Source organism: Thalassophryne amazonica, chromosome 3 (genome assembly GCF_902500255.1).
Source record: "Thalassophryne amazonica chromosome 3, fThaAma1.1, whole genome shotgun sequence".
NCBI lineage: Eukaryota > Metazoa > Chordata > Actinopteri > Batrachoidiformes > Batrachoididae > Thalassophryne > Thalassophryne amazonica.
In genome coordinates, this window is record NC_047105.1 from 58,290,258 (window position 1) to 58,317,448 (window position 27,191).

The 27,191-nt window shown below is 41.8% G+C and overlaps 1 protein-coding gene across 2 annotated transcripts in view; it reads left to right on the plus strand.

The window, feature by feature from the left end:
- Positions 1-27,191, plus strand: part of ca16b (carbonic anhydrase XVI b) — a 435,606-nt gene that overhangs the window by 100,668 nt on the left and 307,747 nt on the right. The gene's annotated exons all lie outside the window — the stretch shown is intronic.

The following is a 27,191-nucleotide window of genomic DNA, read 5'->3' on the forward strand; positions in this document are numbered from 1 at the left end:
GATACCAGATGGAAGAATCTCATTTCCGCCGCTTGTTTCTGGACCTTATTTGTTCGGTCATTAACAAAAATTCATGACCGTAGGTGACGATAGGAGCATAAATTGACTAGTAAATTGAGAATCTCCTTCTGGTTCAGCTACTTATTCACCACCACAGTCCAGTAGAGCGTCTGTAAAACTTCAGCCAATCCATCTATCAATCTGACACTCCAATTTACTCCCACTCGTGAACAAGACCCCAAGATAGTTAAGCTCCTCTCCTTGGGGCAGTAACTCTTTCCTGATCCAGAGAGATCATTGTCTCAGATTTGGAGGTGCTGATTCTCATCCTACTGGCTTCACATTCTGCCTCAAACCTGCTCAGTGCACCTTGGAGGTCACAGCTCGATGAACTTCAGGAGACAAAGGGCGATTCAATAGACCCTTTATGATGAATAAACATAGGGATGGCGTCATCGCACATGGATTAGGGAAACTTGAGCCTCCTCCTGGAGCCAGGCCTGGGGCGGAGCTCACATGCAAGCGCCTGGTGGTCTGGTCTACAACCGTGGGACTCAGTTGGGCTCAGCACAAAAAACAATACAGTGTCACCTAGGGATGGGTATTGAGAACCGGTTCCTTTCGGGTATCATTAAGAAATGATTCGATCCACCGACATCAATAAGCTTTTTGCTTAACGATTCTGTTATCGGTCCTTCAGGGTGGCCGTTGTTTTGGGGGGTGTTTGTCAGGAAAATGATCATTTCTCTACATTGATTACAGACCCTGCAGCGGGTCTGTAATCAACTTTTCTGCAGCGCGGCTTTGCTTTGAACCTTAAACCAATCGAAGCAGTGGTTCGCAGATTGAAGCAGTGCTTCGATCGATTGCTTAGTTTGTTGTGTGGGCCGCTGAAGAGGAGGTACTGCTGGCCCACCACCACCAGATGGCGCCCTGCTTGGAGTGCGGGCTCCAAGCACGAGAGGGCGTCGGAGCCGCTGGAGGTGACAGCTGTCATCTACCAACACCAGCTGTCACCCATCACCACCACTATAAAGACCGGACTGCAACTCCACCTCCTCGCCGAGAAATCTTCTACCATACAGGTAATTTTCTCTGCTGACTTAAATTCGAGTATTAGTCTGATCTCTTTTTGCAGCCGTTTTCCTGGGACGGATACCCTGTCTGCGGAGTTGGCGTTTGGTGTGGACTGCGACGGCTTCGCCTCACACCCCACCCAGATAAGTGGTTATCTCAGGAGCTGCACGAGTGTGTGATTGGAGGTGGAGGTTCTCCCTCCTTAACTGAACACAGACTGTGGGATTACTGAGTGTGCGAACTCACACTCATCCAGAACTGTTTCTGTTTTCTGCCAGCAGTACCGGGTCTGACTGCTGAAGACAGTGGCCACCTGGGGCGCAGGGCTTGGCGGCCCCGGTGTTCTTCAGGTCTGTTGGTGGTGAGGCTTGTGTGGGTTCCGGCTTTTCTCTCACCGGACGTCTCCTATCTCCGAGCCTGCCACACGTCACCTTTTTGTCGGATTGATATAACACATATTTGTATCTGTCTGTATTACGTTGTGCACCTTCACAACATTAAATTGTTACTTTTTGGCTATTCCATTGTCCCTTCATTAACGCCCCCTGTTGTGGGTCCGTGTCACGACACTTCCCCAACATAGTTTATTCTATCTTTCTTTCGTTTAATTTTCCCCCGCTAAAACCCTAAAGAGCATACGTCTGTGAGTATTATTTCCCTTTTTTATGTTAAACTGACCTGTTATGGTCTTCTGAAACAGTTGACAGATGTATTTTATAACTTAGAAACGGGAGCGATGCTAACACGTTAGCATGTCTATGGCATTTTCAATGTTAAAAGTTAGCATTAAGCAGTTGCAGCTGTCATCACGTTCGGGTGCATTTGTTTTCAAATTGTAATATTTTTTAAATTTATTTTTGTCTATATATTAATAATCTAATGATTATTATATACAATATATACTTATTATATACAATTTTAGAGAAAGAGACAAAAAGAACCTGAATAGAAACACAACAGAAAATATAAAACCAACAATGAACATACATAAATAAATACATACATACATACAGAAATAAATGTTTCCTGTGAACACCTAGTGACTCTTACACCTGCATTTCATCCCTGTCTTATTTAAGTTTAATGACAGTTTGTTTCAGTCAAACCATATTTTCAATGTGTTCATTTCTTCATTGATTTCCTCCAGAACTATCTGCCAAACTAGAAAACTGCTGCATCCTAGTAAGAGCAGAATACTACTGGAATGAATTTGAATAAGGTCTTCCAGCAAATATTAAAAATATGTTTTTTAACAGATCAGGGGATTACAGTTTGAGGGGGAAATTTAATTTAAAGCATCAGTGGGCACGAACAACATTAAAAGGTTTCTGTATTTCTGTCTGTGGGGTGAGGATGTGGAACAGATTGGGAGTGGGGCTCAAGCAATGTCCAAGCATGAACCAGTTCAAACAGCGGTACAAAAATATGTTTTTTTCTGGGTATAGGGAGGAGGAAGGGTAATGAGGGTTTGGGTGTTTTTGTTTTTTGCTTCGGCTTGTAAATATATAGTATTTTGTATGTAAGTAGGTATGTGTAGGTGTATATTTATGTTTGTGTATATATATGTGTATATATGTATATGTGTATGTATGTTGATGTGTGTATGTATATATATATATGTGTATGTATATATATATATGTGTATGTATATATATATATATATATATATATATATATATATATATATATATATATATATATATCGGTTTGGGTGTGTAGGAATCTACACTCAACAAAAATATAAACGCAACACTTTTGCTTTTGCTCCCATTTTGTATGAGATGAACTCAAAGATCTAAAACTTTTTCCACATACACAATATCAGCATTTCCCTCAAATACTGTTCACAAACCAGTCTAAATCTGTGATAGTGAGCACTTCTCCTTTGCTGAGATAATCCATCCCACCTCACAGGTGTGCCATATCAAGATGCTGATTAGACACCATGATTAGTGCACAGGTGTGCCTTAGACTGCCCACGATAAAAGGCCACTCTGAAAGGTGCAGTTTTGTTTTATTGGGGGGGGGGATACCAGTCAGTATCTGGTGTGACCACCATTTGCCTCATGCAGTGCAACACATCTCCTTCGCATCATCCGTGAAGAGAACACCTCCAACGTGCCAAACGCCAGCGAATGTGAGCATTTGCCCACTCAAGTCGGTTACTACGACGAACTGGAGTCAGGTCAAGACCCCGATGAGGACGATGAGCATGCAGATGAGCTTCCCTGAGACGGTTTCTGACAGTTTGTGCAGAAATTCTTTGGTTATGCAAACCGATTGTTTCAGCAGCTGTCCGAGTGGCTGGTCTCAGACGATCTTGGAGGTGAACATGCTGGATGTGGAGGTCCTGGGCTGGTGTGGTTACACGTGGTCTGCGGTTGTGAGGCTGGTTGGATGTACTGCCAAATTCTCTGAAACGCCTTTGGAGACGGCTTATGGTAGAGACATGAACATTCAATACACGAGCAACAGCTCTGGTTGACATTCCTGCTGTCAGCATGCCAATTGCACGCTCCCTCAAATCTTGCGACATCTGTGGCATTGTGCTGTGTGATAAAACTGCACCTTTCAGAGTGGCCTTTTATTGTGGGCAGTCTAAGGCACACCTGTGCACTAATCATGGTGTCTAATCAGCATCTTGGTATGGCACACCTGTGAGGTGGGATGGATTATCTCAGCAAAGGAGAAGTGCTCACTATCACAGATTTAGACTGGTTTGTGAACAATATTTGAGGGAAATGGTGATATTGTGTATGTGGAAAAAGTTTTAGATCTTTGAGTTCATCTCATACAAAATGGGAGCAAAACCAAAAGTGTTGCGTTTATATTTTTGTTGAGTGTATGTGTATATGTGGCAAAGGGTATTACTGGTTGTGGGGAAGAAGGGGTAGGGATAAATAAGCTGATGCTTCACCCTACCCCTTTTCGGTCATGTTGGGTACACAGTAGGAACTTTTTTGTTGTTGTCTTTACTGATCTATCTTGTAATTGTTGTTGTATCAAATGTTCGAAATAAACAGTTTTCATTCATTCATTCATTCAAGGTAAGTTGGGTTTTTTCTCACCTAAATGGATGCTTCACTCACTGCAGTTTATTGTCTGGAATAGTCCCAGATTGCATTTCAGAGCTTCTAGAATTCAAACATTTTCGTGCAGGTGGTGTTGGGGGGTAATTTTGGGTTTCAGCTTTTTTTTGTTTTTCACCATTTTCATCCCTGAATATGTCAATCATGAGTCACTTTTGTGCTGAATAAAGTCACTAACTGGGACTCCTGTCTTGCTATGAGAAAGAAACGAGAATTGTCCTCCGTTCTGTTCACACAGCTCCAAACTCTGCGCGGCTCTCTCCCGAGTCAAGTTAGAACGATAGAGTCCAGTCAGAATTACACTCAACAAAAATATAAACGCAACACTTTTGGTTTTGCTCCCATTTTGTATGAGATGAACTCAAAGATCTAAAACTTTTTCCACATACACAATATCACCATTTCCCTCAAATATTGTTCACAAACCAGTCTAAATCTGTGATAGTGAGCACTTCTCCTTTGCTGAGATAATCCATCCCACCTCACAGGTGTGCCATATCAAGATGCTGATTAGACACCATGATTAGTGCACAGGTGTGCCTTAGACTGCCTACAATAAAAGGTCACTCTGAAAGGTGCAGTTTTATCACACAGCACAATGCCACAGATGTCGCAAGATTTGAGGGAGCGTGCAGTTGGCATGCTGACAGCAGGAATGTCAACCAGAGCTGTTGCTCGTGTATTGAATGTTCATTTCTCTACCATAAGCCGTCTCCAAAGGCGTTTCAGAGAATTTGGCAGTACATCCAACCAGCCTCACAACCGCAGACCACGTGTAACCACACCAGCCCAGGACCTCCACATCCAGCATGTTTACCTCCAAGATCGTCTGAGACCAGCCACTCGGACAGCTGCTGAAACAATCAGTTTGCATAACCAAAGAATTTCTGCACAAACTGTCAGAAACCGTCTCAGGGAAGCTCATCTGCATGCTCGTCGTCCTCATCGGGGTCTCGACCTGACTCCAGTTCGTCGTCGTAACCGACTTGAGTGGGCAAATGCTCACATTCGCTGGCGTTTGGCACATTGGAGAGGTGTTCTCTTCACGGATGAATCCCGGTTCACACTGTTCAGGGCAGATGGCAGACAGCGTGTGTGGCATTGTGTGGGTGAGCGGTTTTCTGATGTCAGTGTTGTGGATCGAGTGGCCCATGTTGGCGGCGGGGTTATGGTATGGGCAGGCGTCTGTTATGGACAAAGAACACAGGTGCATTTTATTGATGGCATTTTGAATGCACAGAGATACCGTGACGAGATCCTGAGGCCCATTGTTGTGCCATACATCCAAGAACATCACCTCATGTTGCAGCAGGATAATGCACGGCCCCATGTTGCAAGGATCTGTACACAATTCTTGGAAGCTGAAAATGTCCCAGTTCTTGCATGGCCGGCATACTCACCGGACATGTCACCCATTGAGCATGTTTGGGATGCTCTGGACCGGCGTATACGACAGCGTGTACCAGTTCCTGCCAATATCCAGCAACTTCGCACAGCCGTTGAAGAGGAGTGGACCAACATTCCACAGGCCACAATTGACAACCTGATCAACTCTATGCAAAGGAGATGTGTTGCACTGCATGAGGCAAATGGTGGTCACACCAGATACTGACTGGTATCCCCCCCAATAAAACAAAACTGCACCTTTCAGAGTGGCCTTTTATTGTGGGCAGTCTAAGGCACACCTGTGCACTAATCATGGTGTCTAATCAGCATCTTGATATGGCACACCTGTGAGGTGGGATGGATTATCTCAGCAAAGGAGAAGTGCTCACTATCACAGATTTAGACTGGTTTGTGAACAATATTTGAGGGAAATGGTGATATTGTGTATGTGGAAAAAGTTTTAGATCTTTGAGTTCATCTCATACAAAATGGGAGCAAAACCAAAAGTGTTGCGTTTATATTTTTGTTGAGTGTAATATCATCATAGCGAAACACCGTTTTGTTTATTTTTATTTATGTCCAGAGATCAAGGATACAGTGACCAATTTCATACTTATTTACTTTAAGACTCAATGAAATACATTGAAAAAAATTCACAAGGTATCAATAAGGGATTCGATAAGGAATCGGATCGATAAGCAGAATCGATAATGGCATCGATATCGATAAAATCTTATCAATACCCATCCCTAGTGTCACCTCTGTATGGGCTCACCACCTACAGGGACCTTGTAAAGAGTCAGGTGCACTGTTTTACGGGCAGTGGCAGTGGTCAGGGGCCAGTGCCCACACGGACTGATACTTTCTCTTTTTTCATCTAAAACTGCACCAGAAATGGCATCCAGTGTAAAACTTATGCCAAGTCAACATCTGGATCCATACCAGATTGACTGTGGCGAACTTGAATAAAAATGGCAGAAGCTCAGAGAAAGCTTCATTAGTGCTGAAGCAATTAGGAGATTATTTATTTGACAGAAACACAATCAACAACTAATTTGCTAATGAGCTATTCATTAATATGATTTATCATTGATCTGTCAAACAGTCTGTTTCCAACTTCTCATATGCGGTGGCTAAAGTTTTTTAGATTAATAATTGCTTCTCAGTTGAACAATCTTTGATTTTTTTTTTTTTTTTTTTTTTTTTTAAATAAAAGAGGAAAAAAGTCTTATGCTGCATGTTTTCTTAATGAATCTCAGTGCAAGACAATACAAACATCAGCCAAACCATCCTCTTAACTTTCCAGCACTGGATCCCCAAGTTAAATTTTTGACATCCACTCGGTGGACAGAAACCTAGAAACTGAATATTGTTGGCTTTTGTTGGAATAGTTGGCCGATTTGGTTTCTGACATGAACTTCAGAACTCCCATGCAGAGCACTAATTCCTACAAGTTAAGGCAGCTGGCTGATTGTTCTTAGAAGAAGGGAAGCATTGAGCAAACACTCCAATGTCCATAGCTCGGAAAGGTAATTAGTGGCTCCGGCTGTGAATAGGGGACAGACAAGCATGCCTTAGCAGCTAAATGGTTATTAAGGGCATTTGCTTTGTGCAAGTGAGCACAAAAGAAATTCACACCGATGTATTCACCTCAAAGTGGAAATCAGTATTGCATTGAACCATTACAGTTCTACGTGTTCTTGAATTACATAACATATGGAGACTTGTATCCTCCATCCTTCTAGGCTGCTCATGTCCTTGACTTTTCCAGTCAAGTAGTTTTCTGATGTTTGTTGAGGTTATACTGTAGAAATTATCTAAATATTTCTGCACATTGATTTATGCAATACTTTGTAAGATGTTCAGAACATAATGACAAAACATATTCGGTGCCTCTCATTTTGTGAAGATAGCCGTCTCAGTGATATCAGAGTATTTTCCATATTTACATGATAAGAGTGTTTAGCTCTTTTACACAAGTCAAATTTGGTGAAAAATGAGCCGGATATTGCATTAAGAACTCTTATCAGTTCATGACATGTCATTTTTCTCTGTGCTTTGGTTGTGAACCCAACTTGAAAAACAGCCTCAAAGCCCACACCCTGAAATTTGATTAAAAGTTATTTAAAGCATACTGTGTGTGTGTGCGTGCGTGCGTGCGTGCGTGTGTGTGTCAAGGCATTTTTCATAAGAGGGATGATATCATACTCACCATAAGATTCCCACAGGAACAGGGTGATGCATCACCCCCACCTTCTCAATATTTATTTATTTTAAAATAGAAATCTGCAGCTTTTCAATTTTTCTGTGTTTTTCTATATTTTATATTTTGGCCAGTATAGGCAGCAGTTTGCGCCTGACTGCACTGTATTGATTGATTTTTCTACTTTAATTACGCCGTGGCAGTTGGAGTACCTTAATATGCATTTGCAATAGCATTATGTTTGAGCCCTTCTACCATCGTATAAAATGAATTTTGGAAGATGAAGACCTCAAAAGCAAAGAAATTACATTTGAGGTAGACAACTATCGATTACCACTGAAAAGATAAAGCATTGGATCAGATGTTCATTTTCACTGCATAGCACTTTTTATGTAGTCCTTCGACACAGACTGATGTGAAGCAGTGATCAAGTGTTGGATCACTGTCTAAGAACTGGTAGTGATTTAATTTTTGTTAAATTAATCATGTTGAAAAGTTTTAAAAAAAATGCCACAGCATTTGCCATGTAACATCGGCCAAAACCTTTGAAATGAAATGGAGATACTGTAGCACAGTGAAGTTATCTCACTGAGAGTAGTTTACCTCCAGCTCAGTGCTGCACATAGAGAGACAAGTCCCAGATTATTCGCCACTTTGACTAGCTGTTGGAACAGTGAAACAGCCTGTGATTGTTTGATTGATGTGGATTATGTTCCCCTCACTGAGATTGTTTATTCCACTTCACTCCGGTTGCCCATGATCATTACCAATCTTTCCACTCATGTCTTGCATAATGAAGGAAATGAAGTGTCATTTTAAATCAATTGCTATGTAGATCCAACTTAATTAGTACTTTAGAGGATACAAAACAATATTATGCAACTTGATGTTTTTTGATTGCTCGGGTTGTTTGTTTTTCTTTAACCCCAAATTCATCCGACTGATAACTACAATTTCTATAGGGTTTTATGGATTGATTACATGTCTGTCTGTATACCTACCTGTCGGTCTCTCTGTCTGTCTCTGTGTGTACAAGTGATATCCAAGACATAATCAGTGTCTTGGAAATGTTCATGTATCATCCCTGACTTGTCTGAAGATGACTGAATGTAAACGTGATGGTTTACATGTGTAAAGAAAGAGTGCACTGACTTATTCACACCATCCTTTTGGCTTTTAGATTATTTCTTTTAATTCATTATGAAGATTAGAGATTACAAATTAGTTTTTACTGTGAGTTTAAAGCACAATAAAATTACATTTTAATGTAAAAACACAGGGCCCGTATCCCCAAAGCAGCCTAAAGCTAAAAATGGCTCCTAGTAACGTTATTGAAAGAAAAATCTTAGAAATCCTTGAATTCTTACACATTTTTTTTTTTTAATTTTCCCTTGGAAAGATGAATGTTGTCTACAAAGCACCTTAGGCCTTAACAGAGCTCCTAAGGTGCCAAGCTAGTAAGAGGAGGGAGGAGGAATTTCAAGAAACCTAAAGCCCCTTTCACACCGGGCCCCGAGTTGCGTCGTGCAGCATCATGACAACACCCCGTGGAAGCAACCCAGTGTCAAGACGATGTTGCTCAATGGCAGAACAGCACGAGGGATGCAAAGGACAAAGCGAATTGGACGCCAAAAATTAAACGTTTAATTTTTTTTGCGTCCTGTGTTCGATGCAGAAATTAAGTGGTTTCAGTGCAAGTTAGGGCAAAGCGACGGTACTCAATGTGACTGGAAGCCACACCCTCACAATACAACGTTACCCAATGCCAATTTATGATTCCTGCCTGAAGTATAAGTCACGCAGGATTGTTTTTATACCATGTACACAATTCAGTGAAACTACACACTCAAAAAGAGCACAGAAAAAAAATGCTTTTTGCAGCGTGACTGCTGCTGCAGCTCCTCACTCTTAAATTCTCTCACAACTGTGTTTAAATAAAGTCCATAAAAGTCCTGCTCACAGACTGATTGCCAGAGACAGGACATGTCCACATCCAGTAAAAAGTCCGGACATCTCCAGTCCACTCACGGATGATTCGTACGCGTGCGCACATGTACAACTCCAGACATCTCCACATTTACTCATGGACGGTTCGTTCACGCGTAGTCGTAGGAAGAAAGATAAACTATAACAGAACTCAGAAAGCAAACCTGCAGTTCAGCACAAGAACCAATATAAACTAGAAGAGAAATCAGAGTGCACAGTCTGGCTGCAGTCAAACTGTGCACTCTGACTTCTCTGTGCAGAGGACCTGCAAGCTGCATCCTCACCTCCTCTCTCCCCCCTGCTGCACGCACCTTGCGCAGACATTCCTGCATTGTCATGACGATGCAGGAAACTTAAAAAACTAAGGAAACGATAAAAAAAACATCAAGAACAACAGCAAAACGTAATACGGATGAATTGAGGATTTCATTGCCCTTCTTCCAAATTTTTCGACAGTTTAAAAATCCTGACGAAGCGCCAGCTGCAGGAACAAAGCTGAGCGATTTTGTTAGGGCTTCATTGCCCTTCATTAAGTGCCTGTTGTGTGGGCCGCTGAAGTGGAGGTACTGCTGGCCCACCACCACCAGTCGGCGCCCTGCTTGGAGTGCGGGCTTCAAGCATGAGAGGGCGCAGAGACAACAGAGAGTGACAGCTGTCACTCATTTACACCAGCTGTCACCAATCACCACTTTCCCTACAAAAGCCGGATTATTACTCCACCTCCTCGCCGAAAAATCAGCTACCGTTTAAGGTAATTCTCTGCAAGTCATACTCTTTGAGACTAATTATTGTTCTGTGTGCAGCCGTATTCCTGAAGTCTGTCATAATTGGATTGGCGTGCAGTGAGTGTCTGCGACGTCTTCGCCTCTCACTCCATCCAAGGAGCAACTGTCAGGAGCTGCACGGGTGATTCTGTATCAGAGGTGGAGGTTTTCCCTCCCTGAAGACCTGTGGGTGAAGGATTACTGGGTGTGTGGATACACACTCACCATTAACTGTTTTCATCTTCTGCCAGCAGTACCAGGGTCTGCAACAGAAGACGGTGACCACCTGGGGACTCAGGACTTGGCGGCTCCGGTGTTCTTCAGGCCGTTGGTGGTGGAAGCTGTGTGGGTCCCGGCTCTTCGGTCGCCAGAGGTCTCCTATCTTCGAGCCTGCCCGCACGTCACCTTGTGTTTAATTGGCATTATATATTTTTGTCTGTATCCAGTTGTGCGTTTCACAACATTAAATTGTTACTCTTTGTCTTATCCATTGTCCGTTCATTTGCGCCCCCTGTTGCGGGTCTGTGTTACGACACCTTCTCAACAGTGCCGTGTAACTGGGCCATAACATGCTATCCACCTTTCATCATCATTCACTTGAGTTTCATGAATGTCAGAAATTGCTCTTAGAAAATTAATGATGACAACATACACACAATGCAATGCAACTTAATACACCTTAACTAAAGTGACATGAAATTAGGGCTGAAACGATTATTCGAATAACTCGAATAATTTGATTACAAAAAATGATTGAGGCAAATTCTGTGCCTCAAAGGTTCGTTTAAACGTTGTGGTACATATGCCAGGCCTGTGTGTGGCGCTGTAATGTCCCCAGAAAAAGAACAGAAGAAGACCAGAGCATGCGCTTAAAGCTACCTCTTTCCAATGCGACACAGAGTAAAATGAAGCCTTTTAAGAGAAAGAGGGACCACACTGATCATCTGAAATAGACTTACTGCGCATTTAAAGTGAAGCAGTGTGTTTGTCTATTATTAAAAAACACACGGTCTGCTTGACGTGGTGAGTGACTATTGTCCCGACGGCCGGGTACCCACAGTCGAAGCCGGCTGCTGTTCAGACTTGCTCTAAGTGTTTCACTTTTTCTGGGCAACACACAATGCTTCACAAACATGGTAACTTAAAAAAAATACAGTAACTGCGAGGCTTGCATGTTCAACCTCCTGCTGAAATGCATCTGCTGAATCGCAGAGAAACAGGGATAAAAAAATAAAAATCACGTAGGGATCCAGTCCACCAACCTTAAAAAAAAAAAAAAAAAAAAAAAAAAAAAAAAAAAAAAAAAAAAAATGGTTAAGGTGCATTTACACATAAGCAAGACGCGTTATGAATGTCATTTTTCTGTCATTCGTGACACATTCCTGACATTATTAACGTGACTTAACGCATCTGAATAGGTTTCTTCGTAGTGCGTGTTGGTGCGTGATGTTCTTCATATTCGTGGAGCATGTTTTTGGCTGTCAACAAATCTTCCACGAATGTCACACACCACCCTAATTTCGTCTCATCTCGTGGAGGTCGCACCTGAGCGTATTGATCCGTCTTGATGACTAGTGATCCTTAATAGAACGTACCAACGTTCGTAGTGGTTCCTGTGATGGTTCTTGTAGCCCAAACTGTCACGCGTTATTACGTAGTGACACGGAAACTGTCTAGTTTTGACACGACTTGTAACGCGGCTTCACATTTCACTTTGCGCACGATGAATCAGTTTTCTGTCACGTGCACACAATTAAACTCGGCTCCACAGCGTTCAGTTTGATGCAGTATGCCGAAGAGGAACAGTGATGCGAAGTCGGCCTAGTGTCGTTCCACAGTTCCTGCTGAAGCTCCTCAGGACGCTCCTGCAGCGGCCAAGAATGTATACTTCGTGGCATTCGTGACTTGTCGTCATTATGTGTAAACGCAGCATTACATTTTACAAGTTGGGGGAAAAAAAACAGAACAGAAAGCCACATCCCATCGCCATTTCAGCAAAATGTCAAGACTTTGGCACAGCAATATTGTGCCATTGCTTAGGGAGAGCCCTGGGCTATTTATGTTGTTTAAAAACGCAAAAGTACTTTTTATCTGATTACTCGATTAATCGCCAGAATACTTGATTACAAATATATATATGTATGTGTGTGTGTGTGTGTGTGTGTGGCAGTGGGTGCATCAGACAACATTTACTCTGATTGGTCGGTTGGGATTGACGTGTTAACTTTTACATTTCTTATTGTCTTTAAATTGACTGGCTGCTTGCAAAAACAGTGCCCTTTTGTTCAGGTGGCTTGACACCCCTGTACAAAGGCTGTAGGGAAAAGAGCAATGCCATGTTGTCATAGTACCCGACAAAATGAGCTCTGCCTCCTGGAGGTAATGAATCGAGTGGAGAATTTCTCCAAGTAGACCTGCATGTTATAAGAGACACTTGACTTTAAAGCAATGTTCCCCCACTGTAAGACTGTGCAGTGGAATGTGCATGGAGTGTAAAGTACAGGCATTCCATGTGGAGATTCAGAGACGTACACCCCCCCCCCCCCCCCAAAGTTAACTGGGGGGGGGGGGGGGGGGGGGGGTCTCCTGCAGTTGAGCATCTCCTGCAATGGAGATGCTGTTTTGCTAGTTTTATTTTATAAATTGTTTCTTGTTAATAATATTTTTTCTTACCGTCTGATCAAGTCACATCTATCAAAGGCAGTAGTTTCACATGCATTCATACCATCTTTCTTTTACATGAACCAACTGTGCATACATTGGCAGTGCATTGTGTCATCAGAATTTTTCCTGTCATTATTGTTATTCTCAAATGGGGATCATTGGCGAGAGTTAGCAGGAATGGACTCACCAAAACAGTTTGGCGTCAGATCGATGCCAAACCACTCTCGTGATAAAACATGCATTTGGGCGTATTATATTATTTCACACACATATACCGTGAGGAAAATAAGTATTTGAACACCCTGCAATTTTGCAAGTTCTCCCACTTAGAAATCATGGAGGGGTCTCAAATTTTCATCTTAGGTGCATGTCCACTGTGAGAGACATAATCTAAAAAAAAAATCCAGAAATCACAATGTATGATTTTTTTTAAATCATTTATTTGTATGTTACTGCTGCAAATAAGTATTTGAACACCTGTGAAAATCAATGTTAATATTTAGTACAGTAACCTTTATTTGCCATTACAGAGGTCAAACGTTTCCTGTAGTTTTTCACCAGGTTTGCACACACTGCAGCAGGGATTTTGGTCCACTCCTCCATACAGATCTTCTCTAGATCTTTCAGGTTTGGAGTTTCAGCTCCCTCCAAAGATTTTCTATTGAGTTCAGGTCTGGAGACTGGCCGGGCCACTCCAGGACCTTGAAATGCTTCTTACAGAGCCCCGCCGTAGTTGCCCTGGCTGTGTGTTTGGGGTCATTGTCATGCTGGAAGACACAGCCATGACCCATCTTCAATGCTCTTACTGAGGGAAGGAGGTTGTTTGCCAAAATCTCGCAATACATGATCCCATCCATCCTCCCTTCAAGACGGTGCAGTCGTCCTGTCCCCTTTGCAGAAGAGCACCCCCCGAGTATGATGTTTCTACCCCCGTGCTTCACGGTTGGGATGGTTTTCTTGGGGTTGTTATCATCCTCTAAAGTGGAGTTGATTCCAAAGAGCTCTGTTCTGGTCTCATCTGACCACATGACCTTATCCTATGCCTCCTCTGGATCATCCATATGGTCACTGGTGAACTTCAAACGAGCCTGGACATGTGCTGGCTTGAGCAGGGGGAACTTGCTGCCCTGCAGGATTTTAAGCCATGACAGCACCATGTGTTACTAATGTAATCTTTGTGACTGTGGTCCCAGCTCTCTTCAGGTCATTGACCAGGTCCTCCTGTGTTGTTCTGAGCTTTCTCAGAATCATCCTTACCCCACAAAGTGACATCTTGCATGGAATCCCAGACCGAGGGAGATTGACAGTCATCTTGTGTTTCTTCCACTTTCTAATAAATAATCATAACAGTTGTTGTCTTCTACTAAACTGCTTGCCTTTTGTCCTGTAGTCCATCCCAGCCTTGTGCAGGTCTACAATTTTGTCCCTTTGGTCTTGGCTATGGTGGACAAGTTGAAGTGTGATTGATTGAGTGTGTGAACAGGTGTCTTTTAGACAGGTAACAAGTTCAAACAGGTGCAGTTAATACAGGTAAAGAGTGCAGAATAAGAGGGCTTCTTAAAGAAAAATTAACAGGTCTATAAGAGCCAGAATTCTTGCTGGTTGGTAGGTGTTCAAATACTTATTTGCAGCAGTAACATACAAATAAATTATTAAAAAATCATACATTGTGATTTCCAGATTTTTAGATTATGTCTCTCACAGTGGACATGCACCTAAGATGAAAATTTCAGACCCCTCCATGATTTCTAAGTGGGAGAACTTGCAAAATCACAGGGTGTTCAAATACTTATTTTCCTCACTGTATATTAACTGCGAGTGTGCAAATTATCTCTGTGTGTGCATGCATTCAGAGGAAACTGCTCCTTGAGGAAGGGAAAAGATGCTGCAGACAAGGAGGAATATGTGACCAGTGTGCCCTGCCCTCTCAAGAGTTGATTTCTGCTCTCTCCCTTGAAACTTGAGGGAGGGTTTTGACACTGTGGAGGAGGGAAGCAGAGGTAGGTACTGGCTCTGCTGTGATAGGTCGTTTCTGAAGAGCAAGATTTGATTGACAGCCCTCCTCTCAGACACGGAAGTCTGCTGAAATGTAGAAGACAGTGGCATCTGGGTAGAAGTTTCTTACCCGAAAGAACCTCTGCCCAGATGCATTGTCTTCTTCAGGGAGGTGTTGTAATGGTTTGCATGTGATTTAAGAGGTTTTTCTTTGTCATCTGATGGTTAATAATCATATTATTCCCTTTGATGGGTTTGGGTGTTGTTGGGCACTGTCTCATGGCCATGTTCTTGGCATAGTTTATAACTTAATATCTCCTTTGGAACGCCATGATGCATACTGTCTTTTTACTAACCACGCTGTACAGACAAAACACAGTTTTACTTTTACACATACTGTTTCAGATATTACAATGTGTGCAGTCACCACATATACATGTCATTGCAACGTTTTCCAACTAATCACATAGCGTTACTGATCCATGCTGAGGGCAATAGCCCGCCCATCTGGGGGCAGGGCTGACGGGCAGGCAGAAGATACCGGCAGTGTGCTGTGTGTGGTCAGCTTGCAAGCGGAAGTAGCGATTAGCAGTTTCTTGAAGGCATCTTTTCAATACAACATTTAAAATTGAAGTCCGTTCCCTGTCAGTTTTTGAGTCTTCTGAGTCAAGTCACCCACAACCTGCACGTTAACCCTTGAGTGTAGAGAGAGCCTTCAGGTAAGAAACCTCTGCCCAGATGCCGTTTCCTTCGTTTCAGCAGAATTCTGTGTCTGAGAGGAGAGCTGTCAATCAAATCTCACTATACAAAACACAACAAATCACAGCAGAGCCAGTACCAACCCCTAGTTCTCTCCCCCATAGTGCCAAAACCCTCCCCAGACTTTCGAGCGAGAGAGCAAAAATCCACTACGTGTGAGCAGAAATCAACTTTGAGAGGGTGAGTGGGGGTGTGGGGGTTTGGGAGCAGTCACATATTCCTCCTTGCTCACAGCACTTATTTCCTCACTCAAGGAGCAGTTTCCTCTGAGTGCACATCTGCGCAGAGATCTATGCTCGCTGTTGATATCTATGCGTGTGAAATGATACAATACGACCGAATGCATGTTTTATCGCGAGAGTGGTTTTGGCACAGATTGGATGCCATAAAACATGGAAGAGAATGAAGATAGCAAATGCATCAGGAGCAGATTAAGTATATTTGGAACTGAGGATGAGTTTACAAGAGGAAATACAAACCTCATTATGGTTGTCAACTGAAACCCACTTGCAGCATGGCACCAGTTCCTGTTTCATTTGTGTCTACCAGAACAAATGAATGCACAGATTTCAGTCCTACATTAGTGCCTGAGTACACACATGAGCACTGTCAAAGTAAATCAAACAAGTCTGGAAAATATTCACAGTGCTTCACTTTTTTCCACATTTTATGTTACAGCCTTTTTCCAAAATGGAGTAAATAAAATTTTTTTTTTTGCTCAAATCTCTATTCTCAACGCCCCATAATGACGACATGAAAAACGTTTTTTAAATTGTTGCAAATTTCTTACAAAAAAAAACTAAGAAATCACATGTACATGAAGTACATGTGATTTCATTCACTTACCATGAATCACACCCTTTGCTCAATAGTTTGTTGAGGCACCTTTGGCAGCAATTACAGCCTTAAGTCTTCTTGAATATGATGCCACAAGCTTGCGCACCTATCTTTGGGCAGTTTTGCACATTCCTTTTTGCACCACCTCTCAAGCTTCATCAGGTTGAATGGGGAGCGTCAGTGCACAGCCATTTTCAGATCACTCCAGAGATGTTCAATCGGATTCAGCTCTGGGCTCTGGCTGGGCTACTCAAGGACATTCACAGAGTTGTCCTGAAGCCACTCCTTTGATATCTTGGCTGTGTGCTGAGGGTCATTGTCCTGCTGTAAGATGAACTGTCCCCCCAGTCGGAAGGCAAGAGCGCTCTATAGCAGGTTTTCATCCAGGATGTCTCTGTACATTGCTGCATCTTTCCCTCAATCCTGACTAGTCTTCCAGTTCCTGCCACTGTACATCATCCCCACAGCATGATGCTGTCACCACCATGCTTCACTATAGGGATGGTGCCTGTTTCTGCCAAATATGATGCCTGGCATTCACGCCAAAGAGTTCAATCTTTTTCTCATTAGACCAGAGAATTTTGTTTCTCATGGTCTGAGAGTCCTTCAGGTACCTTTTGGCAAACTCCAGGCAGGCTGCCATGTGCATTTTATTAAGGAGTGGCTTCTGTCTGGCCACTCTACCACACAGGCCTGGTTGGTGGATTGCTGCAGATATGGTTGCCCTACTATAACGTTCTTCTGTATCCACAGAGGAATGCTGGAGTTCTGACAGAGTGACCATCATGTTCTTGGTCACCTCCCTGACTCAGGCCCTTTTCTCCGATTGCTCAGTTTAGACGGGCGGCCAGCTCTAGGAACAGTCCTGGTGGATCTGAAGTTCTTTCATTTATGGATGATGGAAACCACTGTGCTCATTGGGACCTTCAAAGCAGCAGAAATGTTTCTGTACCCTTCCTCAGATTTGTGCCTCAAGACAATCCAGACTTCATGCTTGGTTTGTACTCTGACATGCACTGTCAACTGTGGGACCTTGTAAGTAGGCAGGTGTGTGCCTTTCCAAATCATGTGTAATCAACTGAATTTACCCCAGGTGGACTCCAGTTAAGCTGTAGAAACATCTCAAGAATGAACAGTAGAAACGAGATGTACCTGAGCTTAATTTTCATTGTCATTATGGGGTATTGTGTCAGGGGTCTCCATTGTCATATTTTGCGCTTCATAATGCGCCACATATTTTCAGTGGGTGACAGGTCTGGATTGCAGGTAGGCCAGTCGAGTACCTGCACGCTCTTACTACGAAGCCACGATGTTGTAACACGTACAGAATGTGGCTTGGCCATGTCTTGCTGAAATAAGCAGGGACGTCCCTGAAAAAAGATGTTGCTTGGATGGTAGCATGTGTTGTTCCAAAACCTGGATGTACTGTTCAGCATTGATGGTGCCATCACAGATGTGTAAGTTGCCCATGCCATGTGCATTAACACATCCCCATACCATCACAGATGCTGGCTTTTGAACATTGCGCTGGTAACAATCTGGATGGTCTTTTTCCTCTTTTGTCTGGAGGACACGACGTCCATGATTTCCAAAAAACAATTTCAAATGTGGACTTATCAAACCACAGCACACTTTTTTTTTTCCACTTTGCGTCTGTCCATTTCACTTGAGCTCGACCCAGAGAAGGCAGCAGCATTTCTGGGTGTTGTTGATGAATGGCTTTCTCTTTAATTTGCACTTGTAGATGTAGCGACGAACTGTGTTAACTTACAATGGTTTTCTGAAGTGTTCCTGACGTCCCAACTCCATTGGAATTGGGGTTTTGTGTGTGTGTGTGTGTGTGTATATATATATATATATATATATATATATATATATATATATATATATATATATATATATATATATATATACGAGGTCTATTAGAAAAGTATCCGACCTTATTATTTTTTTCAAAAACCATATGGATTTGAATCACGTGTGATTACATCAGACATGCTTGAACCCTCGTGGGCATGCGAGAGTTTTTTCACGCCTGTCGGTTACGTCATTCGCCTGTGGGCAGTCTTTGAGTGAGGAGTCCTCCACCCGCTCGTCGATTTTTTTCATTGTTTAGGAATGGCTCAGAGACTGTTGCTTTGTTTGATAAAAAAATTTTCAAAACTGTAAGGCACAACTGAGTGGACACCATTCAATAAATTCAGCTGGTTTTCGGTAAAAAATTTTAACGGCTGATGAGAGATTTTGGTCTGGTAGTGTCGCTTTAAGGACGGTCCACGGCGCCTGACGGCGATCTGCGCTTCGAGGCGGCAGCGTCTCGCCGTTTCAAGTTGAAAACTTCCACATTTCAGGCTCTGTTGATGCAGTAAGTCGTCAGAGAACAGAGAACTTTCAGAAGAAGTCGGCATGAGGAGTTTATTCGGACATTCCATTGTTAACCGTCATTTTGTAATGAAAGAACGTGCGGGCAGAGTCGCATGTCGGGCTGGACCCGACCGCGGGGGGTCGCGGCAGGAAAAACACCTCCGTTGGAAATCTTAACGGGCAAGTTGGAACATGCCCAAGCTGTTAAACAATTTCTCAGTTACTCACTTGTTGAAAGCCATTAAAAGCCGCCTGAATTCTACAAATGGTTTTCAACACGGAGGTGTTTTTCCTGTCGCGGCGCACACAGATTTGCCGAGTCGTCACGGAAACGACTCGGTGAATTTGCGCGTACGTCTTTCATTAAAAAAATGTCCTTAAACAGTGGAATGTCCGCATAAATTCCTCATGCCGGCCTCTTCTGAATCTTCTCTGTTCTCTCACGATGTCCTGGGTGAATTAAGCCTTAAATTAGGATGTTTTCAGCTCGAAACAGGCCGACGACAGCGCCTGGAAGTGCTGCAGGACGTCCCGCTCCGTGGGAAGTCCTTACACCGACAGAAACACTGCATAATCTCTCATCAGCCGTTAAACTTTTCACAGAAAACCAGCTTAATTTCTCGAATAGTGTCCACTCGGATATTCCTCACAGGTCCAGAAAAAATTTTGATAAAGCAACGCGCGCCGTATCGAGCAGTGTGTGAAACCAAGGAATTCAGCCGAGAGGGCGGGACCACATCTCACTCAAGGCCTGCCCACAGGGAAATGACGTCACCGACACGCATGAAAAAACTCACGCATGCGCACGAGGGTTCAAGCATGATTGGTGTAATCGCATGTCATTCAAATCCATATAGTTAAAAAAAAAATAAAAGGGTCGGTTTATTATCTAAGAGACCTCGTATATATATATATGTGTATATATATATATATATATATATAGAGAGAGAGAGAGAGAGAGAGAGTTCAAATTGGATATTCAAATTTTCATTTTTTAAAAATGTCACATGTAGTTGATTAATGTTGTAGTTTCTCTTCAGACAATGTTTTAAAAGTATCAGTTCAACAATGGTATCTTCCAAAAAGCCCACAATACCAATCCTTGACCTAATGCAAAAGATTGATTAGCAGTTACCATGGATCTTCTTTAAACCCTTTTCTCTTTTTTCTGGGTCTGGATGTGTTGACCTTTGGGAACCACTGCCAGTCCTCCTGGTGGAGATGTTTTTTCTGTTGATGTTGTATCATGCAACATCAGATGGGAAGAAGTAGAGAAGAAAGTATGAAATTTGAGCAATGTTTTGAAAGACAGAGGACTTGGGACTAATAAGAAACAGACAGGCTATTTTAGATTTAATGAAGGTCAGGACTCAGACAGGGGCTTGCTGGAGAAGTCTTGAAGAGACTGAAGATGTTTATAATTACAAAAGATCAGTGGTAGCTGAATATGGCGTATAAGTACAGAAAAAAACTGATCAAATGCAATCTGGATGGAAAAACTAGAATATAGTATTGAATCAAACACAGTCTGGATGAAAAAACTAGAATATAGTATTGAGAGTGTTGTGTGTTCTAAGAATTTAGGCAGAGGTTAGAGGTCAGGTTCCGAGGCAGTGGTAACATCGGAAATTATGTTTGGGGCTGAGACAAGGCAGTGCAGGAGAAGATGTTGGTTGGAGCTGAAATGAAATAATAAGATGTGCAGGATTCTACAGATGCACAGAATAATTGCGAGAATCACTTGTAATGTCACTTGTAATGACAATAAATCTATCTGTCTGTCTGTTTAAAACTTTAGTCCTATCACCATTCCTTTTTGGTGGCATTCATCCTTGAATCAAAATACTTAAGCATACTAAACAGTAAATGTCAGCTCTCCCCAGTTTGTCCATGGTCAAAATTGCATGCATGTATGCTTTTATTTTTATGCACCAACAAACAGACGGTGGCGGAAGACATCAAACACACGATCCTTCTTACTCATGTAATGGCAAAGTAATGGCAACAGCAACACGACACTTAACTAAAATGACTAAATCAATTAAATAGGGATGGGTATTGAGAATCGCTTCCTTTCGGGTATCGTTAAGAAATGATTTGATCCACCGACATCAATAACCTTTTTGCTTAATGATTCCCTTATTGGTCCTTCAGAGTGGCCGTTGTTTTTAGGGGTGTTTGTCAGGAAAGTGATCATTTCTCTACATTGATTACAGACCCTACAGCGGGTTTGTAATCAACTTTTCTGCAGCGCGGCTTTGCTTTGAAACTTGAACCAATCGAAGCAGTGATTTGCAGATCAAAGCAGTGCTTTCATCTACTGCTTTGTTGATTCATTGTTTTATTTCGCTTTATCTTAATTTTCCCCTGCTAAAACCCTAAAGAGCATATGTCTGAGTAATATTTACCTTTTTAATGTTAAACCAACCTGTTATGGTCTTCTGAAACAGCGGATAGATGTAATTTATAACGTAATAACGGGACCGATGCTAACTCGTTAGCATGTCTGTGGCGTTTTCAGTGTTAAAGTTAGCATTAAGTTGTTTCACCACGGTTGTTTGCTTTTGTTTTCTGTATAATAATTAATGGCTCAGCGTTTGTTGTCGTAAAACAGTCAAATTGTAATTTAAAAAAATATTTTTATTCATATATTATTAATAATAATAGCAACAGCAACAATAATAGTAATAATAACTCATAATAACTAATAATGTGACAATACAGTTTTAGAGAAAGAGACAAAAAGAACCTGATGAAATACAGTAAAACACAGCAGAACAGATAAAACCAATTAATAATGAAAATAAATAAATACATATATAAATAAATAACTTTTTCCTGGGAACACCTCGTGACTCTTACACCTCTACTTAATCCCTGTTTTATTTAAGTGTAATGACAATTTGTTTAAGTCAAACCATATTTTCAGTTTGTTATTAACTTCAGTGATTTCCCCCAGAACTATCTAAGATTGAAAACTGCTGCATCCTAGTAAGAGCAGAATACTACTGGAATGAATTTGATTAAGGAATGTTTTTTTTTTCTTACTAAAATGGATGCTGCACTCACTGCAGTTTGTTGTCTGGAATAGTCCCAGATAGCATTTCAGAGCTTCTAGAATTCAACCATTTTCGTGTGGGTGGTGTTGGGGGGTAATTTGGGGTTTCAGCTTTTTTGTTTTTCACCACTTTCATCCCTGAATATGTCAATCGTGAGTTACTTTTGTGCGGATTAAAGTCACTAACTGGGACTCCTGTCTTGTTGCGAGAACGAAATGAGAATCATCCTCTGTTCTATTCACACAGCTCCAAACGCTGTGCGGCTCTCTGCCGAGTCAAGTTAGAATGATAGAGTCCAGTCGGAATTAATAAATTCAAAGCGAAACGCTGTTTAAATCAGATGACACCTCTTTCCAAATGTAATACAAACAAACTGCAGTCGATCAAAACATTTTTTTTTTTTCCTCCTCCCAAAATGAGACGTCCTGCGCTGATGTGCAGCAGCCGGCTAAGCTCAGCTCAGAGGTGTGGAGAGATATTCATGCCAAAATGTCTGAAAGGAAATGGTTTTGACAAAAACTACAGATTTTATTTATTTTTATTTATGTCCAGAGATCAAGGATTCAGTGACCAATTTAAAATGTTGTTGACATAGAAAACATGTAAAGCCTACTGTTACTACACAGAAAATTCATAAGAGGTATCAATAAGGGAATCAATAAGGAATAGGATCGATAAGCGGAATCGATAATGGCATCGATATCGATAAAATCTTATCAGTACCCATCCCTACAATTGAACTACAAAAACATAATAAATCAATAACACTAACATCAATAACACTGTTCAACTAACATGAACCACAATAACATTTGAAACCCCAAAACCGCTAACTACCATGGTGCATTGCAGTGTCCATTGTTTACTGGTGTTAGCTAACATAGCTAATTTTTTCAAAAATATTCGTCATATCAACTTTCCATTTTTGCAGCATTCATCCTTCACCCAAAATACATAAGCATGTTGAACAGCAAATGTCCGCTGTTCCCATTTTCTCTGTGATCAAAGCCATAAACACGCACGCTTACAAAAGCACAGATGTCACTAGGCTATTATAATATAGATTATTTGCAATTCAATGTTAATTGAATAGACACAGTGAAGAGTAGAATGGTGTCCCAGAGAAATAGACTGTTAGTGCATTGATCGAGATCAGTCATTGAGTTAGGTGACTTCCCAGAGTCCACGCTCAACCACTTGGACATCTGATCTCTTCATTCCAGCCAATCAGTGGGCTTTCTTGCACTAAAGGTTCCAATATAGGCTCCACACTTTTCAGGGTGGGATCTCAGTCTGTCACATATGAGATATCCAGATGTTTATCCCACACCTGCCTGACATCCCAGTTGTTTTTAAGACATTCTGCCACTTGTTTAAAGTCCCTAAAAAGTTCCTACACATTCAGATTATGTTTTGGTGTGGGATCGCTGTTATTCAGATAAGAGGTCAGGTCTGGGAGGATACATTGATGCCATGAATCGCCACATCCACCACATGAAGGAACGATCCCCGGTACTGCAATGGAAACACACAGATTGACTACTGGTCCTTTCCCACTTCAGATTAGAGCTATCCAGAAAGGCACTTCCTCAGTAGCCAAATCTTGTATATGTCAACAGATGTGATGATAATGACGAAGATTATGTTGATGCATAATCAACAAAAATGATATTTCAGTTCCAAGAAAGTTCCCATGTCACCCAAAGCTAAAAGATTCCAACCAATCCTGACAGACATTCAGAAGATCATACCACAATGACAGTCAGGTTCATCAAGCACAGGCATGACAGGGCAGTTAATTATTTGTTGTCTGTTCATTGCCATTATTAAAATAATACATGATTAAATAAATTATAGTCTTTCTAATAACAGAATTGATTGTACCCAGTCGGCTGCTTGGTAACATTGTGTTGGTACCGCTCCCACCCCCACCCCACCCAGCCTTGATCTCATGCAGCAGTGTGGTGCTGTTGCTCTGCTCGCTATGTAAACCTATCTGGTGAATAAGGCTCCTCTGAAATCCCCCAGGCATGTTCAAATGGAGGCTAAAAATAAAATATAAAAAAATGTCACTGATGGGTGGAGCACAGCATCCATTTGGGATAACCTGTCTTCCAAAACCACCTCCTCCTTGCTCAGTGCCATTTTCATGAAGAGGATAAAGATTGCAAAGGCATAAGGACTGGATGAATGATGAGTTTATAAGAAGGAATAACTATGTTGTGGAACCTGATTAGGATTGGGAGGCAAAATCTGGTTCCAATATTTGAGTTTTGGTGCTTTTGTTAGCATGGTGGCTCAGTGATTTGCACTGAGGAGGTCTAGGGTGTCTGCAGGGTTTCCTCTGGTCGCTCCATTTTTTTTTTAACCACCTGCAAAACGAGCACATTTGCCTCATGCTTATTTCTCTGCCTTTGATCAAGGCTGCATCTCTCAATCTGAAAATGGTTCCCAGGTGCTAGATTGTGGCCGCATACGGCTCCTAGTGGCTGGATTGTGCTCATCTATAATTACGATGGGTTCAAAACAGAGGACAAATACAATGCAGAATGGCAAAAATGGCATGCGAAACATACACACTCCTGTTGTTGGGGGGAGCCAACACTCTGGCACGCCACACGCGTACTTGGCATCTTCATAGTCTGAGAAGTTGCTGAGAGACTGGCGCTTTGTTTGATCAAAATTTTTTCTAAACCTGTGAGACACATCCAAGTGGACATGGTTCGAAAAATTAAGCTGGTTTTCAGTGAAAATTTTAACAGCTGATGAGAGATTTTGAGGTGATTCTGTCGCTTTAAGGACTTTTCACGGTGCGAGACGTCGCGCTGCGCTCTCAGGCAGCGTCATCAGCCTGTTTCAAGCTTAAAACCTCCACATTTCAGGCTGTATTGATCCAGGACGTCGTGAGAGAACAGAGAAGTTTCAGAAGAAGTCGGTTTCAGCATTTTATCCGGATATTCCACTGTTAAAGGAGACTTTTTTAATGAAAGACGTGCGGACGGGTCCGCGCGTCGGGACGCAGCCGACGCGGTGCGGCGGCACAGGAAAAACACCTCCGTGTTGATAACCATTTGTAAAATCCAGGCGGCTTTTGATGGCTTTCAGTGGAGTGAGTATATGAGAAATTGTTTATCAGCTGGAGATGTTCCAACTTGTCCTCAAGGCTTCCAACAGAGGTGTTTTTCCTGTGGCGGAGCGTCCTTAAAGCAACAGAATCACCTCAAAATCTCTCATCAGCTGTTAAAATTTTCACTGAAGACCAGCTTAATTTTTCGAACCATGTCCACTTCGATGTGTCTCACAGGTTTAGAAAAAATTTTGATCAAACAAAGCGCCAGTCTCTCAGCAACTTCTCAGACAAAGGAATTCCGACGAGGGGCTGGACGACTCCTCCCACAAGGAGTGCTCACAGGAAATTGACGTCACCGACAGGCATGGAAAAACTCACGCATGCGCACGAGGGTTCAAGCATGTCTGACGTAAAAACATATGAATGAAATCCATATAGTTTTAGAAAAAATAAAAAGGACCTATACTTTACGGACAGCCCTCGTATATGTATGACAAGGACATGAATCAGATTTGACTGTGGCTCACCCTGTCTGCTGGCGAGAGGTTGGGCAGCCCATTTTAATGTTCTTTTTAATAAAAGCATTCTTATGTGACGGCTCTTTTCACTGACTTTCATTTTCAAATTTTCTTTTAATTAGGCTGTATATCCCCAGAATGACTTCAGATTGCAAACTCTCTGGCATCCAATTAGCTGTGGTATTTGAGTTCTAACTACAACAGCATAATCAAATTCTTATTAAAAAATACAGGTTTTATTAAGTAGGTAGTTTTTCCCCGAAAATCCAGATTTAGGAGCTGGGGCTGGTTTTTGCATTGCACATACATTGATTTTGGTGTTGACCATGAGCTTAAGAATGAACAGTTTGTGCATCCTGTCAGGATGACAACATCTAAGTACTGCCTCTCAGTTCATGAAATCTCAGTGGCCCTGTAGTCTAAAACTCTTCTGAAAATCCCTCACAAAAATTGAACAAAGTCCAGTGTTTTTTTCATTTTGTTTTCCAGTTTGTCTAAATGGTTCAGCATTTTCATTTTGTTTTCTGTCAGACAGACTCTCTCTGTGATCCTCACAATACAAAAGAACCATGTGTTATCTGGAGAATCTTTGTGACCACTTCTCTTTCTCTTCTTGTAGTGAGCAATTGTTGTACTGAAGCAATTCTTCAAATGGTAATGCAAGCACTAAATTGGCCACAAATACTCCTTAGACATTGCTCTTTTGAAAAAACTGACTGACCATTGAATTTTCAATCAACCACCAGGTAGGGGTCAATTGAGTCTAGTGAAAAATCACATCAGAAATGTGTCCAGCTTCTTATCCTAACAGCTCTTCATGCCTCCAGATGGCTTACAGCGTAGCGGATTTGTTTTTTTTTTTGTGTGTGTGTGTGTGTGTTTGTGTTAGAAGAATTTGCAGCATCAGTTAGCTCCTTCAAATCATCATCCGCCAAGAAAACAATCTCTGTTTATCTAAACGCCACCCCCGGTCGTATGAGCATGCGCGGTGGCCGGAGCGTGCAATAGCATATTTCATATAGCACCAAAATTGCACTCTAAAAAAGAACTATTGCACTGTAAATGAAACACAGCGGCAAATGGTATGAATAATCCATGTCACGTGACATACAAGCCACCAATCAAATGACAAGGATCCACTCAGCCATTATATAATTTGGACTATCTATGACTGAATGTTTTGGAGCTATGTAGTAAAAACGGTGACAAAGGTCAGTTTCAGTTTGTACAGAGGTAAAAAGTTAAAGTTGCTCCAATTTTGGTAAAAAGTGATGCAAATTATTGGTTGAGCTAATAGGATTAATAAATGGAAGAGTCTTGACTGTGGAGAATGCTTGGTCTGCAAAGTAAAGGTCAGAAAATGTTGACGTCCATTGGATTCTATGACATGTTTAATTTAACTTAACCTTTATTTAACCAG